At 29.0% G+C, this 19,685-nt stretch overlaps 1 long non-coding RNA gene across 1 annotated transcript; it reads left to right on the top strand.

Annotated features, from left to right (window-relative positions):
- Nucleotides 1-387: 387 nt before the first annotated feature.
- LOC130498552 (uncharacterized) lies at nucleotides 388-2,959 on the top strand. The gene is made up of 2 exons (XR_008937448.1): nucleotides 388-1,036; nucleotides 2,752-2,959. It is a non-coding gene; the product is annotated as an uncharacterized LOC130498552 (long non-coding RNA).
- The last annotated feature ends 16,726 nt before the right edge of the window (nucleotides 2,960-19,685 follow it).

The following is a 19,685-nucleotide window of genomic DNA, read 5'->3' as shown; positions in this document are numbered from 1 at the left end:
ATCCTTCTATATATTAAAAGAAAGTACATTTGCCAGCTGGCACTCTCACAGCCTTTCTCATAAGAATTATATCGATTCTATTGGTTGATTTTTAGAATTTCTTTTTGATTTATTTTTTCCATCGACACTACTAAAAAGGGAAGCCCTCTAAATACTTACCTTATTTTGTAATTTCGATATATCATTTAATTCATCGATCCCACTATAATAGAAAAGTACCATTTAACTCATTAAATACTCACTAAATATTTTAGATCTCAGAGAAACAAAATTAATTGACAAGATATTTTCTCTACTAAAATCATGCATTTAAAACTTAATATTTATGGCGAGACTTGTCAACTAAAATTCTTGTACAATCTATTCACGAGATATTCTCCTTTAGCTTTATCAACAAGATATTCCAAAAATAATATTACGTTATAAATATAAGATTTATTGAGAATTTATTAAAAAATTCTACTTCTTAGCTTATCATGCAAGCTAAATCAATGAGAAACGTCCACCAATTTACTATAAATAAGACATCCACAGTAGAAGAAACGAAATCATTGAACTTTGTATTCTGAACTTTTAATGTTAATAATGTTCTGAATTTTTTTTTCTTCTTATTTTAGAACATTAAGCTTTTATATTTCATGAGAGCTGATTTTTCTTTTGGTTTATATGCAGATACCCTATTATGACGATTTATCCACTGAAGCTATATATCGATTTGATTGTACACCTCTTTGATATATCATTTCGATAACATCTTTGTTCCTCAATCTGGTAAAAAAAGTTTACTCAATTTGATAACATCTCTCAGTTATATCATTTCAATAGCATCTTTTTGTGTTGCGAATACTTTTTTTTTTATTAGTAGAATTATATTATTGTTTAGAATTATAAGCTTATATATACACATATTGTTTTTTGGTTTGCTGATTGTGATTTTGTTTTATATTTTTTCAGAGATGATTTGACGGAAGTGTACATATTTCAGACCTCTAAGAGTTCACCATTCCGGTCCTGCAAAAGATGTGCGCTTAGAATGGTATTTTCTCTATTGTACATCAAAATTGGATAATCACATTATATTTTAAAAATATTAGTAGGATGGTATTTTCTCTACTGAAATAATATCTTATTTCCTAATCTCATGCTTTAATATTTAAATTGTAAGGGTAATATTTTTTAATTAAATCATTAGTGTAAACTATTCCCGATATATTCTCTTTTTTATTTTTAAAATGTAATTTTAATAACAACTAGAGCTTGACCCGTGCGTCCGCACGGATTGTTATTTTCATTTTTATATAAATGAATATTATTTAAATGTTTATTAGTTTATATTTTAAATATTTATCATATTTTAAATATTTTATAAATACAACAAAGAAAATAGTGAGCCGTGCCCGCTACTAAACTTTTGACAAAATATTGACCTATTGATATGTTTGAATAATATTTCTTTTAACATGAAAATTATTTTTCAAATGTAATAGAAAATTTAAATATTTTGATCAGATATTACGGTGAGATTTAGATACATTAGAAAAAATATTTGGTTATAAACATTAAACATTGTTATACAAAGATATTTAAATTTTCTTGTTTAAAATAATTTATAGTAACTGAAATGATTAAACGTATATGTTAGAAATTTTTGAAATATATATAATCTTAAGTGAGATTAAATTATATTAAAAATGATATTCACTTACAAATATTTCATATTGTTCTATAAGTTGTTTAAAGATATTTAAATCTTAGCATATATAAATTTTATTGTTCAAAATAATTAATGGTAAGTTAAACATATATTTTAGGAATATTCATAATATTGTTTAATATCTAATTTAAACTTGATTTTTGTTCAAAATAATTAATGGTAACATTATCCAAGTTTTATATAGTTAAAATCGATATTAAATTTGAATATCCCTAAAAATTAGTTAATTGGTTTAAGGAAATATATTAAATACGAAAATTAAGTTAAGTTTGATTTAGGAAATAGTTTAATAAATAGGAAAAAATGATTCCTTAAAGATAGATTCATTTAATTACTTCAGTGGCATGTCATTGTAAACAAGTTGGAAAACTTAGGGATATTTTATATTTGTACTTCTGTTTTAATAATATAGATATATTCCATAAATAATCCTAAATTATAGGTAGATAAATTTTAAAGTTAATTTGAAAACATTCTGGTACATAGCTTATTGTGAAAGTTAAATATTTTAGTAAAGTCTAGCATTTTACTTACCTTTTGTGTTTTCTCGATTCAAAGAACATCTTTTTGAGACTCTTTCTGTGTTTAATTCATTAAATACTTACTAAATATTTTAGATGTCAGAGAAACGAAATTAATTGACAAAATATTTTCTCTCCAAAAATCATGCATTTAAAACTTAATATTTATGGTGAGACTTGTCAACCAAAATTCTGGTGCAATCTATTCACGAGATGTTCTCCTTTAGCTTTATCAACAAGATATTCCCAAAAATAAAATTACCTTATAAGTATAAGATTTATTGAGAATTTATTAAAGAATATTTTAAATAAATCTAACTTGCGCAAGAAAACTAATATTTAATTCAAATCAGCTTATGATATTGTAGATTTAATAAGTTTCTTTACTCAATTTAAAATTTATTATGAAAAATTAATATTTTCTGCTTTTCCTTCTAAACATGTATTATACTCTATAATTGCTTATTATTTATAGTTACAATAGCATACTAATGAGATGAACCTTTTCTTTTGCAGGTCCTGATGTTGCAGTCATTAGGTGATATTTCCTCTGGTTCTTTGATTTTTCAGGAACTCCTTTGTCTAAAAGAAAAAGCCAAGAAGATCATGACAGTAGTCTTGAAGATCAACACTATGTCATTTAACAATTATATTATTACTTATTTATTATTTAGTTCTCACAATTTGCCTTGAATGAAAAATATGTCCATATTTATCACATTAATGATGATTGCAACATCACGTAACATATATTCATCATATTTAATTCAAAAAGAATCTATATAGCAATAAAAAATGTAATAAATAATCTATATAGCAATAAAAAATGATTTATGTTAACACATTAAATTCAAAAAAAATCTATATAGCAATAAAAAATGTAATAAATTGTACGAATATAATATTTGATACTAACTTATCGTGCAACCATATCAACACTGTTGTATATATATATATATATATATATCTTACATTTTCTTATGGTCTACATTTAAAGTTGCTTATTATTTTCAAAACTTAATCTAATGACATTTTTTAGAAAAAATATAAATTCTTCTGTTATCCGGAAGGACGATGATGAAGAAAATAATGAAACTATTAAAGAAGCATGTTATTGGGCATCAGCAAAAAAGATCTACGCAAGTTGTTTTGTGTCCTATTGCTAACACATAGTATCACAAATCCAGAAAACGTTTGCAATTGCTACTTGGGAAAAACTCACAAGATATATTATGCAACCAAAGAAAAGGTACGGATAAACCAAGTTAGCTCATGTTTTTATCAAAATAAAATGTTAGTAGATCAAATTAACTTTTACATGTTCTTTCAGGCTTGTGTTTATCAGAAGATCAAATTAAGAGTTTATCTTTGGAGGAGATTGAATCAATCATGCGTTTGAACGGAAGCTCATTGACGTTGTTTAAGTTTTGAAATGTGTTATCAATAGTATACTCTTCTATTGGTTAAGCTGTGGCTTTGTTCTCACTATTAATAGGTGAGAGAGAGAGAGGCAGAGAGAGGGAGAGGGAGGGAGGGAGGGAGAGAGGAGGGATGGCGGAGGGAGGAGGGAGGAGGGAGGAGGGAGGAGGGAGGATGAGAGGGGAGAGAGAGAGGGAGAGGGAGAGAGGGAGAGAGAGAGAAAGGGGAGAGAGGAGAGAGAGGGGGAGAGAGAGAGGGGAGAGAGAGAGAGAGAGAGAGAGAGAGAGAGATTAGTGTTTACGGTATATCCAAAAAATATTGTAAAAATATTGTATAATATCGAATTATTTTATATTGTACAATTGCTAACAAAATTTGACAATTTTTTGCAGGTTTCTATGGGATTTTTTTAATTCATAATTGTTCTTCTTATTTTATATTACTTATGGATTATATTTAAAAAAATTATCACATTTTCTTTTCAGGTTTCTATGGGATTGTGATACCTATGAGATTTTTATCACATTTTTTTAATACATCACTATTTCCTGTATATTTTTCTTACATTTGTTTTTTTTATTAGTTAACTTTTATTAAAAACATACTAATGATGTTGATATCTTTTTTACTTTAGTTAACATTCATTTGTTTTATTCTTATATACTTTTTGTGACTTTTTAAGTTTTTGTTTTAGTTTTATATTGAATTTAGTTCACATAATTTATGTGTACATAATTTATGTTTTAAAACATAATTTTTCTTTTAAAAAATTAAGCGACAAAGAGCCTAATTAAACCGATCCAAAAAAAACAAACCGAACCGAATATAAACTAAACTGGACATAAAAGCACACCGAACTAGACTAAATATGGTTTACTTCAGTTGAAAAAAAATATTAAAATCGAACTAAACAAACCAACCGAACCGAAAAAGTAACGAATTCCACCCCTACTGCATCTTGGAGATTTGCGCAAATCATGTCTCAGCATTGAAACTCTCACTTGTTCCACCTTCTCTTACATTTGAACTCAATCGATATTATACAATATTTTTATACCCGCACAGGGTGCGGGTCGGTCACCTAGTATGTGTTTAAAGAAACAGGCACAGATGTATTAATCATTACTATTATTAATTTGTATTTGAATTAATGTTTGTTTGTTTTCTCTCCTGTTTTCTCGAGAATAATTTAAATATCTTTGTTAATTAATTGATTACTGATTTCAACTGAGAGTATAGAGAACTAAGAAATGATCAGTATTATTTTGGCAAACTGTTCAATTTTCATGAGAATAACAAATGAAGAAAATTAATATACTTAGTGGTCTTAAAAGTGTTCACATTTTTAAATCTACTCAAAAGAGTAGCGATGTCGAAATATTTCAGCCAAATTAACTCTTAAGAAGTTCATAAGAATATTTTTATATTATGAATATTTTACAAATAAATTTAAAAAATCTAAAAGAAAGTATTGCTTCTAAACTATTTCAAATATAATATTCTAAATTTTTATAATAAATTTTTCAGTATCTGAAATACTCATTTACGGTAATTTTTTTAAGTTTTTTCTATAGTTCTAAGATATCTATAGTATAAGACTTCTATAGAAGCACTTTAATATAATGACATGATGTTCTGAGAGCTTATAATAAACGAAAAGATACCTTTATTTTTTCTCTAACAAATATGTGTCACAAAAAAAAATTAAATATTCAGTTTCAAAAAAAAAATAAAAATTAAATATTGTTTGTAAGATATTAGAGATTATTTACATTATTATTTATTTTTATTTTTCAAATGGTTTATGATTAACATTATTGATGAAAGGAGTCTTAAAAGCAGCAAAATAAATATATTACCATATAGTAAATAAAATTATAACTATTTAGAACATTAAAATTTGCATGATTAGTACGAAGGACCTAAAGCAAATGCCTTTCTCAGTTAAGCATGGTTTTGCATGGCTACAATTCATACTAGCCATGGTTTGAACTTTTATTTAATACATATATGAAATATAGTTCTACCATTTTTCAGTGCTAGACTAAAAGTCAGACGGTTTCAACTTTTAGTATCTATATGAATAATTAACTTTCTTTTCGAAAGATGGTTTACTAAGGGTGTGTTCACGTTTCGTTTATAATATTATTTTATTATTGTTAAATATGATTTTTTGGATGATTCTAAGGATGTGTTCGCATTTCACTTATAATATTATTTTATTATTCTTAAATATGATTTTTTGGATGATTCAGTTAATTAATTATGTGGTCGTCTTTATTCGTTAAGAGCATAATTTGGATTTTTATTATGTTATCATATTATGTTTTTTTTTAATAGTGTGTTGTTGTTTGTATAATAGTACTTATTAGTGGTAGAGTAAGCATATATTATAAAGTATATTGAATTTCACTAATTTTACATTTATGCATTTGTTGATTTTAAGATTAATAGTTTTAGGGTTAAAAATTATATTTTTCCTATTATTTGAACACTGTTTTTAAAGATGTTTTGTGATTTCTTCCTATATTTTCACATTGAGCCGTCACTATCTATGCATCTTGTTTATTTTTTCGGTGTGTTGTGATTCTCACCATCACCGGAAAAGACTCACATTTGTGCTCTTGTTCTTTCTCACATTTTTATCCTGTAAGATTATCTGGTATTTATTATAGATCAGGTTTATGAGTTTCTAGTTGGGTGGTTGTTTCTCCTAGTGTTGTAGGCTGTTTTGACAATATTGGCTGCTCCTCTTCTTCCTTAGATTTCGGCTGATGTTAGACACTGTTTCTTTTTGGGTTAGATCAGAGTTTAGTAATTTTTGAAGTCTTTTCCTCGTCATTGGCTTATTGTCGATACTTCTTTTTCGTCTTGGTTTTCAAGATATGGTTTTTGGTGATCTGACTTCTATAGCTCGAGGACTGTTTCGCGGTTTGATGATTTATTTCTATTTATTTTTGACTTCTATAGCTCGAGGACATATATGAAAGAACTAATGATCGATGGTGGTTTCTCATATTACTATTAACAATGACTTTTTTGACGTCTCTCAAATTATAGTTTCCAACATAATTGTTAAAAATGATGGTAGATATGTCTATAACAATTTTGACAATCATCATTTAAAATAATATCTACCATTTTAGAAAACCTTAATATATCTACCGTTTTAAATGACGGTTGTCGAAAACATAGTTATTGACGTATCCACCATCATTTTTAAGAATGATATCGGAAAATATCTTTAAAAATATATCAAAACATCACTGTTAATGGTTATGTGAAAAACCACCATCATCATCAGTGATATTTTTGAAATTGTTATTGTTAACGATGATATATTTCTTTTATTTTAATAATCTTGTAATTTTAAAAAGTATTATGAATTTTTCATTTTCAAAAATATTGTGATTTTCTTTAATTTTTAATTTATTTCTGAATTTTTATTTAATTTCTGTATTTTTAATTTAATCTTACTTATTTTTGAAGTTTTATTTAATTTTTTGAATTTTATTTAATTTTCTGAACTTTTTTAAATTTTCAAATTTTATTTAATTTTCTGAATTATTATTTAGTTACCTGATTTTTTTTTTATATTTGATTTCTGATTTTTATTTATTTTTTTTTGATTTTGTTAATTAAATAATTATTTTTTCGAAAAAACCTGCACATCATCATATTTACCTGTTCAACAGGTCATTTTTTTACTTGATAGAAAAGTAAGCCAAGTTAAAAGTTTTTATGACACAAATACCACTTTAAAGATTTAAAGTGTTAGTTGAAAAACTCCAAATTTTAAAATATCAGTAAATGCCACTTTCATGGTTTTTTATGCGATTTTCCTAAATGTATATATAGATTCTCCCATTATTTAATAATGGAAATGAGGCATAAGGTCAAGGAAGAGAGATGGGCTCCCATTCATACTCTCTCAAGTCCATGCCACTTCACTCCTGACGTTTCCTTTTCCAAGAATGAAATACTTTACAGTATTATAATATTCTTTCAATTCCCAACAGAAAAATACTTTTTAAAGCTGTTTTCAAATGTATTTTTATTATTTTCTATGTGTTATAATATTAGATAATAATATATTGTAAATTTTTAAATGGTTGAAATTATTTAATTATTATTAATTTATAAAAAAATATTAGTGATTAAATTATTTATAGACAAGTATTAACTTTTTAATATATGAAAATTTATAAATGTATTAGTTTAGAGTACAGAGAATATAACTTCATGTACATTAAATGTTGTGACTCCAACATTCATAAATTATCATATTTTTGATCGATGGATATCATTTTATCATGTAGTTGGTATACTGTTCGATAAAATTCAAAAGATTTTTGATTGGAAAAATCACTACAGATACTTTTTAATATGTTAGTATCTTTATTTATAAGGTATTAAAACCATTTAGTTATTACGCTGTATTCCAGCGGTTAGTTGAGGCTTCATTACATCAAAACATGAATTCGAAACTTGAAATAAACAGTTTGAGTATTAAAACATTTTTGATAAATTAAATATAACTAAATTGTTTTATTTTAGATGTTTAAGTATAAGATTCTGTCAGAAGCAATGAAAATCAGTTTTAATAACATATTTAATTCAATTAGCTATTTTATGTCTTCCAAATATAACATAATTTTATGTATTTATATTTATATTTTATTTTCCAAGGACGATATTATAGCTGAATTAATTTCTTTAATGATCGATGAGGCCTACTCACCTTGTGAATGGAAAAGAATTATGGCTGCAAATCTTTTCATGAAAATCAAAACAAGGAAAATTATCGGATTTGGTCTCAACACTAGTCTGGTGTGAACCTTGGGTCTTCAACACTAACTCACATCCAGCTGCACTTTCTATCCTAATTAGTTTAGACACCCAACTGTTTGCCGATTTCTTCATCAAACAGGATACGAATGAGTAAAGTATTCCACTCGTTAATTAGTAAGACTTCTAACCAGAAAATATCATTTATCCTCGAGTGGAACCTAGTTTAAACTTATAACTAAATGGATACGGTTTAAACTATATTAAATCAGACAAATATACTATTAAGTCTGGTTTTGAGTTGATTACAAACTCAAACCAAATTCAAGAGTGCCACTGTTGACGAATGCAGTGTTACTTGTCTAGAAAGCCAAATAGTTTAGGGTGTATCCACCAGGATCATTTGGGAGAAGAACTATTCATTATCCAATGTTATCGAATGAATCTCTTGATACTCTACACATAAATGAAGGGTCTAGTGTGAGTTCTGACATGTATAAAAGTGATAGATGGCTTTTCAATACAGATCGAGACATATTGTATCAATTTAGTGGATATAATTAAGAATTCAATAGATAAGCTAGCTTTTTCTTAGAAATTAGATAATTTTTATACTTTATTAGTAGATTTTGAAAGTTATAATTTAATTTCACATATATCGTGTGTTTAAATATCTAGTGTTGATGATTTTGTAAAAAAAGGTTCGTGCATAAAATATACTCTCTTCATTTCTTAATGTGTATGATGTTTTAGACATGTACACAATTATTAAGGAAATTATTTTTATCTTAAAAATGTTATTAAAATATTAGTTAAAAAACATTCGACCAATTACAAAAGAGAAAATATTTAGACGGAGGGATACATTTTCTAATGTGTCAGACTGAAATAGTAGGAGAGGGTTCCACAATAACCATCTTATCAACTGCAACTTTATTTAACTGAATAGATAGTTGAAAAAAGTTAGTGTTAGAATGATAATTTAACAAATATATATTAATATAATATGTTTCCATACACTAAAGCATTTCTATATATTTATACGACCTTGGATAAACATCACCTGGACAGTCTGTAGACTCTGTACATAAGGCACAAGAGGTTCGAGGTAGTCGATCAGATAGGAAACAGTAAAGTGTGGGTGTGTTAGTCATGTAGCCTTTTGCTGGAGTCCACTAAGATTTCTTTCTCTATCGTCGAAAAATATCTATATAAAATATTATTTAGTTATGAAATTATGTCTGGCCCTCAGTTATCCTACTCTGTAGTTCTGTACCATACCATCTCCATCCAAAGTAACATTAATATTAACGCCAAATTCTTTTTCTTTTCATTTCTTGCTGTTGGCATTGACGTTGCACGGTATTTAGAAATAAATAAAAGCAAAAACTGTAAATAAAATATGCCAGAAGAGGAAAAAAACAAGAAATACTAGTTATATTAAGCATTATTTGCAAGCGATGAAGTTAATACCACAGACTCAAAATATAAAGGTGGATAATCTTGTATGGGGTGCATCGAGTCAACCGACCTTAGTTTGTCATATGTTTAGTTAGTAGAATCTTAGTTTGTATGGTCTATTGATGAATGGCATTATTAGTCTAAAACCCTATATCTATATCTGATTATCTATAATATTTTAATATTTTATTTTTACTTTTTACATTTTATTTTAGACAATAAATATAATACAACTGGCTCTGAATAAATATTATCATTTAGCATAACTATTTTTATAAACTTTTGATTTTTTTTTATGATGTTAATCTTTTCACCTAAATAAAATCCTATCATCTAACAGTCTTTTCACCGAAACAACAAATACCTTCGTATAATCCTTTTGTGTTATTTTTTTTCAGGCTCGCACGATATTTAAAGTCAAACAAATACAATTTTTTATGAAAATATAAATAAAACAATATATTAATATAATTGATTTGATATTTATTTAAATATGCCAAAAGAGTAAAAAAAATGCAAAAATACTAGTTATATTAAGAATTATTTGCACGTGCTTAAATTAATACCACGACTCAAAACATAAAACTGGATAGTTTTTCATGCGGTGCATGAATCAACTGACATTTTTCTCTATATGTACATAAAATCATATGTTTAAATAGCAGAATCTTAGTTTGCATGGTCTACTCATGAATGTCATTATTAGGCTAAAACCCCTAAATCTGATTATCTATAATATTTTAATTTTTTTAATTTTTCTTTTTTACATTTTATTTTAGAAAAGAAAATATATTATGACCTGCTATGAATAAATACTATCTTTTAGCATAACTATTTTTAGAAACTTTGGTTTTTTTTTATGATTTGAATCTTGGATTATTTGTAGACAATACCTACGACTCTTATCAAAATCAAATATATATTTGAGCTGAGCAAGTAAAAATGATATGCCCTGACAGTTATGAAAAAAAACTGGTATAGAACAAGATAAATGTTTTCTTGTTGAGGAATGGCGTATCAACCTGCTTAGATAGTGACCAGCACGACAATGCTGATTTTATTTTAAATTGATTAAATAATTATTTTAAATTAATTGAATGTTTCTAGTGTTAAAAAGATTTTAGTTGTATAATATTTATCTTATATGGCTTAATTAACATTTTTTTTTGTAATTTATCTTGTTAATAATTTAATTTATATAACAAGCCATTTATTTTTTTCATGTAATTAGTGTTAATCATTTATTTTTCAGATAATGTATATTTCCAACATTTTCATAATTAATTTTGTTATTATATTTAAAATACAATCTAGTTATTTTCAAATTATAATGTTTATATATATATTTATATTTATATGTAATGACTATTATTGAATTACTATGTTATTTGATGAATTATATTATGGTTTATTAGATTGTAGATTAGTGCATACGAAAATAATTGATGTTTCAAACATATAGAAATATGAATATGTTTTTGTGTTTATATATCATACTAATTACACTTCAATAAATATTTGTATGCTCTATATATTTCAATTATAACAGAAATTAAGATTTTAAATTGATTAAAATATATGTAAAATTTATTCATATAGATATATAATATTCTATAAATTTTTTATACATTTTTATGAAATCTTTCTGGTTTGTTTGAAAAGAACTGATCTAAAAACAGATATGGATATAAGTAGAGATTTGGTGCAACGAATTTTATTAATTATCTATTTCATAAAAAAAAATCTCATCATCTCACAATTTTTTTACCGGAACAACAAATACGCTCGTATAATTCTCTTGTGTTTTTTTTTGTTTTTTCAGACTCGCAAAATATTTAAATGTAAATTAATTAATTTTATGAAAATATAATAAAATAATCTATTAATATAATTGATTTGATATTTTTTTGAAATTATTTTTTAGTATCAAAAACTTATATTTGATTTTTCATAAATTATTTGAATGTTTTAGTTAATCATAATATTTTATATTTTTGACACAAAATTAATTATTGTGTTATTTGGAAACATAGATAATAGTATAATAATTTTTTCAAAATTGTTTAATAAGAGTTGTAGTTAATTTAAAATCCTAAAAAAATGTCGGGTCCAAAAAATATTTTGGTTTAATAGGTGTGTATTTAGGAAGATTATGTTTTAACAAAAGAGATATCCATGAGTGTTATTGGGAATATTTGCTCCAAAAAAAAAGAAAGTGAGGTAGAGTTAAGGCATATGATATGATATAAGCTTTTGACCATTTACTCAATCATTTATGTAAATGGAACCTACATGATGTCGATATCTTTGTAATGTGTAGGCTTCACTCTCTTATGGACCCACGCAATTATTTAGAGAAAATATAGTAATCAAATAAAAATGAGAAATTCAAAGTATTTTTATTTATTTATTTTTATCTGGGTTTAAGAGAAACCTCAACGGTAGATATTTTGTTTTCAATATCTTATCATTTAATGTTAATGTTTTTAATAGGAAAATATCCATAAAAATACGCCAACTAAATTTCGTTGAATATTTTAATATCCAATTTTTTTCATTTTCCAGTTTAATATCTCAACTAATTATGTATCTTACATCAACACATAAACGTTTCAAATTTCCCCTTTTAATATCTAAATTTTGTTTATTCTAATTAAATATACAAATAAATTTCAAACAAAATTTAGAAAATATCTAAAATCTAAGGAAAAATATAAAAAAAATCAAATCTTATTTTAAGATTTAAGAAATAATGTAAATAAACTACGGAGAAAATCTGAAAATTTTAAAACTGTAATGTTAAAGGAAAAAATAAATTTGTTTTTATTCAGAAAACTAACTAAATTCAATATTTAAAACTTAAAACTTTTATTACCAAATTTAAGATTATACAAAATTTAGTTACTTTTATTTGTCAAACACAAAATAAAATTATAATTTCTGAGATATTTTTGTAAATTTTAGAGATTTTTAAAATTTTGTTTGAAACTTATTAGTACATTAAACAAAGTTGGGTATCAAAAGGGGTACAATTTTAAAATTCTGTGTATTAATATTTAAAAAGTAATTAGTTGGAGTATTAAACTGCAAAGCGAAAAAGTTTGGGTATTAAAATATTTAAAGAAATTTAGTTGGAGCTTTTTATGGTAATTTCCAGTTTTAGTATAATTTTAGTTATGATTTTTTGTTATAAGGTTCTGAAAGTATATGTAGATAAAGGATAGATTTTAGTCTTTTTTTTTTTTTTTTTTTGTCATCAAACATACAGACTCATATAGACTCTGCACACCAAACTGGTAGCTCTGCATCCATGTGAACAACAAAAGACGATTGTTGTCTGGCACTGCGTGCTAGACGATCCGCCATTGAATTTGCCGTCCGTGGTACATGAATGATTTGTGAGCTGTGGAAACTTCTTTGTAAGCTCTTAATATCCTCCAGATAATTTGCAAACGCTGGCCACTCCTCTGGTTCCGAAACCATCTTCAACAACTGAGAACAATCCGTTGCAAACGTAACCTGAAACTGTCGTAGATTTTTCATACATTCCATTGCCCAGATCAGTGCCTCCACCTCCGAATGAAGAGGTGACATACTTGCCCGAACATTTCGCGCCCCCATTAATCCCTCATAGCCTTCCAGGGTACTAAACCAGCCTTGTCCCGAAAAAAGTTCCTTATCCTTCCACGAACCATCTGTGAAACACCATCTTCCTGGGATGGTGACAAGTTGATGGACTTGGCCTGGTATAGGCTGTCTTATCGTCAATTCTTGGGCCTCAGCCCACATAGTAGATTCCACTTCAGCCAGCTTAAGTGTATCCCTAGCATTAATATCCAGATTACTAAAGACCTTGCTATTCCTTGCTTTCCAAATATACCATAGTATCCATGCAAACTGAAAATCCTTCATCTTAGGTAAAATTCTCCAGAATAAGTGATCCATATTAGTGAACAATGATCCCGTAGGAAAAACATCTGGATTTGTTGGAATCGTTGATAACGCCCAAACTTGCCTCGCTGGAGGACATTCAAAAAATACATGATTCAACGATTCCTCCACATTTCCACATCTATCACAACTAATTTCCCATTTCATTCCTCGTGCTTTTAAATTCTTTTTAACCGCAACACACCCTGATACTATCTGCCAAAGAAAGTGCTTCATCTTTGGTGGACACTTGACCTGCCAACAAAAAGCCTTCAAAGCATCCGCCGTCGGCCCATATAAAATTGGTTGTTTCTCTTTATCTGGGTAAACCCTTTCCACCTCATATCCTGATTTAACCGTATATTTTCCGTTATTTGTAAAGTGCCAACCATCCTTATCTTCAATGCAAAATCTACTAAGAGGTATACTTTCAATAATCTTTGCATCCAAAGGATCCACCACGGCCCGAATGGCTTGTGAATTCCAAGTCCTAGAACCTGGATCAATAAGAGCGTCAACTGTAAGTTCCGGAAACAAGTTGTGTTGATTTTTGTTTGCTGGTCTCGGGCGAGTGGTTGGGAGCCAAGGGTCATTCCATACTGAGATAGATGACCCTGTTCCCACCCTTTTAATTAGTCTTTTGCTAACCAGAGATCTAGCTGAGACAATACTCCTCCATCCATATGATGGGGAGTAAGAACGGATTGGTTCCAGGGGTGAAGCATTCCTGAAATACCGACCCTTAAACACTCGAGAAAATAGAGTGTTTGGTTTATTTATTAGGCACCAAAGTTGCTTTCCTAGCATCGCCGTATTAAAGTTCATAATGTCTTTGAAACCCAGTCCACCTTCTTCCTTAGGAAGACACACTTTATCCCATGATTTCCAATGCATGCCTTTCGTACTTCCTCCAGGACTCCACCAAAATTTTGCTACCGTGCTCGTCAACTTCTTTATAGTAGTTTGTGGTAATCTGTAACAGGACATTACATGATTTGGTAAGGCCGTAACCACTGACTTGATAACTACTTCCTTCCCTCCTTTTGTAAAAAATCTAAATGTCCACCCATTAATTCTAGTATCCAAACGATCTTGTACAAACCCGAATACTTGTACCTTAGAACCACTTAAATTTTCCGGCAATCCCAAATAGGACCCCATACCTCCTATATTTTGAATACCCAGTATGTCCCTCATCTCTTGCCTCCTAGATTCTTCAATTTTGTGCCCAAATTGAATTGACGATTTTTGAAAATTTATCAGTTGACCCGATACAACCTCATACTCCTTTAAAATCCTGAGGATAGTCTCACATTCATCCTTATGCGCTTTGCAAAAGAAAATACTATCATCTGCAAATAGCAGATGAGATATTGATGGACAAGCTCTCGCTACTTTCATTCCCGTCAATTGTTTTCCTTGCTCTGCTTTTTTAATATTTGCGATCAGCGCCTCCGTACACAAGATAAAAAGGTATGGGGAAAGGGGATCCCCCTACCTAAGACCCCTCTGTGGGGTTATAAGTCCCTTTGGTTGTCCATTTAGTCCCTGTGGGGTTTTAGTCTTTTCAGTTACTATTCCTAATGTTTATTATTATTTAATCTTTAAAACTCTCCCTTATATAAGTCTCATACCAGCGTTGGAGAAGCTCTATGTCCTCTATGCGCATGACACTGACTATCCACCTTAGTTATAAATGAAAAACCCCTGTTTTTGCGACACAATAAGACTAGAGATGTCAAACAGGTTGATCCGTCCCGTCCCGTCCCGTACCGCAGCGGGCTCATCTCTTTGCGGGTCACGGCGGGTCAGGCCCGTGCGGGCTGCGGTCTCCAAAAAGTCGTCCCAAGCCCGTACCGCAAATTGCACACTCCTTTACAGGCTGTCCCGCGGGACATACGTTAATGTAATGTATCCGATCATGCTTGACACTGCAGGCCGCTCCAGAACACTTCCTGATGCTGCATGCTGCTCTAAGATGCCTCAGGCTGCTCCTCTACATAACCAAGTTCACATAATTAATATACATGAAATGTCTACAATGCAAATTCTTCAAAATTTGTAATATATTATGCATATTTTCTCTATTAAAAATGCATATAGAACATGAGATGATTATATATATATATGAAGTCATAACCAAACAAAAAGTGCATGTAAAAATGAGATGTTAATGTATATTCTATTCTATTGATGTAACAAGATAACAATGATAAGTAACGAGAGAATATGAAGAATAAAATACATATCGAAGAAGGCTCTAATCAGTAACAAGACTAACTCTTTCAGCTGAACGACATCATTGTTATAGAATTAAATAGCTTAGTCGATCAAGGCTCTAACCATAGCTTATTCTCGTTACCGCTTTGATCAGAGCTTAGTCTTGTTCATGTTATCTTAACCAAATAAAATAGTTATAGTTAATTTTGTCACACTCAAACATATTTACATACCAATTAAAGATAATTTCAGAATATGTTTTTCATTAGCTTATAACTCCTAAGTTCATAACCAATTTTTTAGTTTTAATGAATAAAAACTAAATATAATCAAACACCAAAACTAAGCTGCTAATCCCAAAATTAATTAAAAAACACCAAATTAAAACACTAATGGAGCTCAAAACATCATCGTCGGAGCTCGAATCATCATTGCTGAAACTTTTTTCTTTTTTAAGAGGAAAGTCATATAAATTACATTTTTCACTCTTTTTTTTTTTGGGGTAAAACAAGAATTGAGGAGGAAAAAAATGCGGGTCTTTGTAATCCCGCAGACCCGCATCGTCCCGTCCCGCAAAAGACCCAGTCCCGCAAAGCCCGCTAATTTGCGGATCTGTAAAATCTCGGCCCAATCCCGTCCCGCGACAGTTCTTTACGGACCAGACCCGCGGTCCAGGTCCATGATTGACATCTCTAAATAAGACTCTAACTGATGACCATTGAATTACGAATAGAAATGATTAGAAAATGAATGAATAGGAATAAAACTTATAGAATTAAAAGGAATATTTATTACTTTTGTTCCATATCAATCTTGATAAGGAATGTTTTTGTTCTATGGTCCCTTAAAATTTAAGGAATGACAAAGAATCTGACGCAGCAAAAATTCCCTATAAATAGTGTAATTTTTAAGGAATGAGTGGGAATTGATCATTCCCCTTGATTCCCTAGGTCACCAGTTAGAGCCTAAGATTTACAAAAAGCTCCGAAGAAAGCAAACTTAGACTATCTCTAATCCATCTCTATTTTTATCTCTATATTTGTTTTCTAAAATAGAAAATTTCTATTATAGAAGAATTTGCTCCAATATATACCTCTATTTATAGAGGAAAATATAGAGATATACTATTTTCATCTCCAAATATAAAGACAAAAAGTAACATTTTCTATATTTTCCTCTAAAATAGAGAAACTATATTATAAAAATATACATTGGAACAAATCTGCTTCTATAATAAAAACTATGTGTTTTCATGCACCATGTGCAGAAATAAAAGTTTTAAAATTTAAATTTAATTTAAAATACAAATTTTGTTAATTTTGGAATTTGTTAATTTTTATTTTATTATTTGCTTACAATATATATTCTTAATTTAATCATATGTAAAACTTTAAGATTAAAAAAATATTTTTTATTAAACGTATATTTAGTAATATATATGTATATATTTAAAATTACAATTTGAAATATTCTTTAATTTATATCTTTTTGTTAAAATATATTAAATCAAATTTTGTAAATGTGAGAGAAAATTTGTTAAGTGTATAATTATCAAAACATAAAACTAAATAATTTTCTTAAATTTATGGATATTAAAAATAAACTAATAGTATTGAGATTATAAAATTACATTTAAAACTTTATAATTTTGAAGAATTGTTTTACTAATAATAGTTATAAAATAGAATCAAAATTTTGAAAATTTCAATAATATTATATTTCTATTTATAACATTATATTATTTATTGCTATATTAATGATGATCTATGAGTTATTACCATATTTTAAAAACCTACTAAAAATACAAATCAACAATAAATGTAAATGTCCATGTCATTATTTTAAGAAATTATTATTTTCTTTAAAAAATGCATTGTATTTTGAAGAATTGTTTTTGTAATAAAAATTATATACTTATAAAAATATAGCTAAATAATATTTCGAAATTTTAATTATTATTATATTTCTATTTAATTTATTATTTATTGTTATATTAATTATGATATAAATTTATTACCATATTTTAAAAACTTACTTTAAATATAAATCAATATTAAATGTAAATATGTCATAATGATCTATAAGTTAATACCATATTTTTAAAAAATTATCTTAAATATAAATCAACACTAAATGTAAATATCAATGTCATAGTTTACTTCAAACCATGTCATCAATGTTAGTGTGTCATGTCATCATTTTTCTTTCAAAATTAATATGGTGATGACACATGTCAAAATCACTTCTCAAATATAAACTAGTAGATTTCTATATTAGAGGAAAATGTAGAAACATACATTGGAAATTCTCTTATTTGAAGGAGATCACAACTGCAAAACGGAAATAAAGAGTTTGATATTTTTTTTTGGGCAAACATTCATTCATAAAAGAAGACTCAAACACAAGGGGATAGTTACTCCGACAGAGGGGAGTTTTGGAGTTCAAGCAGAGCTAACTTTGCAAGAGAGTCAGCAGCTGCATTCTCTAAGCGAGGAATAAAATGAAAAGATACAGAACTGAAAGAGCAAACTAAGAGAGTGACGTCCGAAAGAACATTGACAACAGAGATGTCCCGTTCCTTCTTGTTGATGAGGGAGACGAGATTCTTGCAGTCAGAGAACACCTTGATGTGTTGAATTCCACGAGCAGCTGCCATAGAGAGAGCAGCTTTTACCGCCAGTGCCTCTGCTACAAGGGCAGAGGGAACAAAACGACGGTTTGATGAAAAGTTGAGCTGAGCATCACCCACAGGGTCACGGAGATGCCATCCCAAACCACAGCTTCCTGATGCTCCGTCCCAGGCTGCGTCCGTATGAATAGTCCATGTGTTAGTACCTGTAACGACAGAGGAGTGAGGAAGAGTAGCAGTAAGCGAATTATGTCCAGCATGGACCAATGATTTCGGTAAGTTAGCAATGGAATCCTGGGCTCCTTTCCAGGCCTTTGTATCTCGAACAATCTTCAGAACCGTCTCCTCCACCGTGAATTCTTTGTCCTCAAAGAGAAGCTTGTTTCGGTTAGTCCATAGTGTCCAAAGGAGCCATGGGTAGATAAGCACCTATTCCCGTTGGAGGGAGGGCTATCATTCTTCTGCATTCTTGGAGTAGTTGGCTTATAGAGGAGACGGTGGCGGTAGAGGGCTTGAGGGTAGCTGGCACTTGGTCCCAAACTCGCAGAGCGAAAGGGCAGCTAAAGAGAACATGTAGTTCCGTTTCCACTTCCCCGCATCTCTTACAAACACCCTCTGTGTTAATGCCTCGTCTGCGAAGGAGAGCCCCGACAGGAAGAGCTCCGACGTTTGATTTCCACAAGAAGTGTTTGAGTTTGGGAGATGTGTTGATCTGCCATATGCAGGTTTTCCAGTTGAACTCAGATACATCGTTCAAACTGGCTATCTTAGCTAGTGCGTAACCGGACTTTGTAGAGTAGACTCCATTCTTTGTTGGTAACCAAACTAGCTCGTCCCTAGCTTGCTGGTTGGAAGGTATGATCCGACGGATTGTATCCTCATAGTGAGGCAGGTGGAATCTTATAGCTCGGAGATCCCAATCGTTAGTGCTAGGATCCAGCAAGTCTTTAACACGGAGAGAGGAACTTGCTTCAGAGACTGGGCCGAAGGGGACTAGAGGTGA

The sequence above is a fragment of the Raphanus sativus genome, chromosome 8 (assembly GCF_000801105.2).
Source record: "Raphanus sativus cultivar WK10039 chromosome 8, ASM80110v3, whole genome shotgun sequence".
Classification (NCBI taxonomy): Eukaryota; Viridiplantae; Streptophyta; class Magnoliopsida; order Brassicales; family Brassicaceae; genus Raphanus; species Raphanus sativus.
Note: the sequence above shows the minus strand (reverse complement) of the source record. Positions and strands in the feature narration are given on the sequence as shown.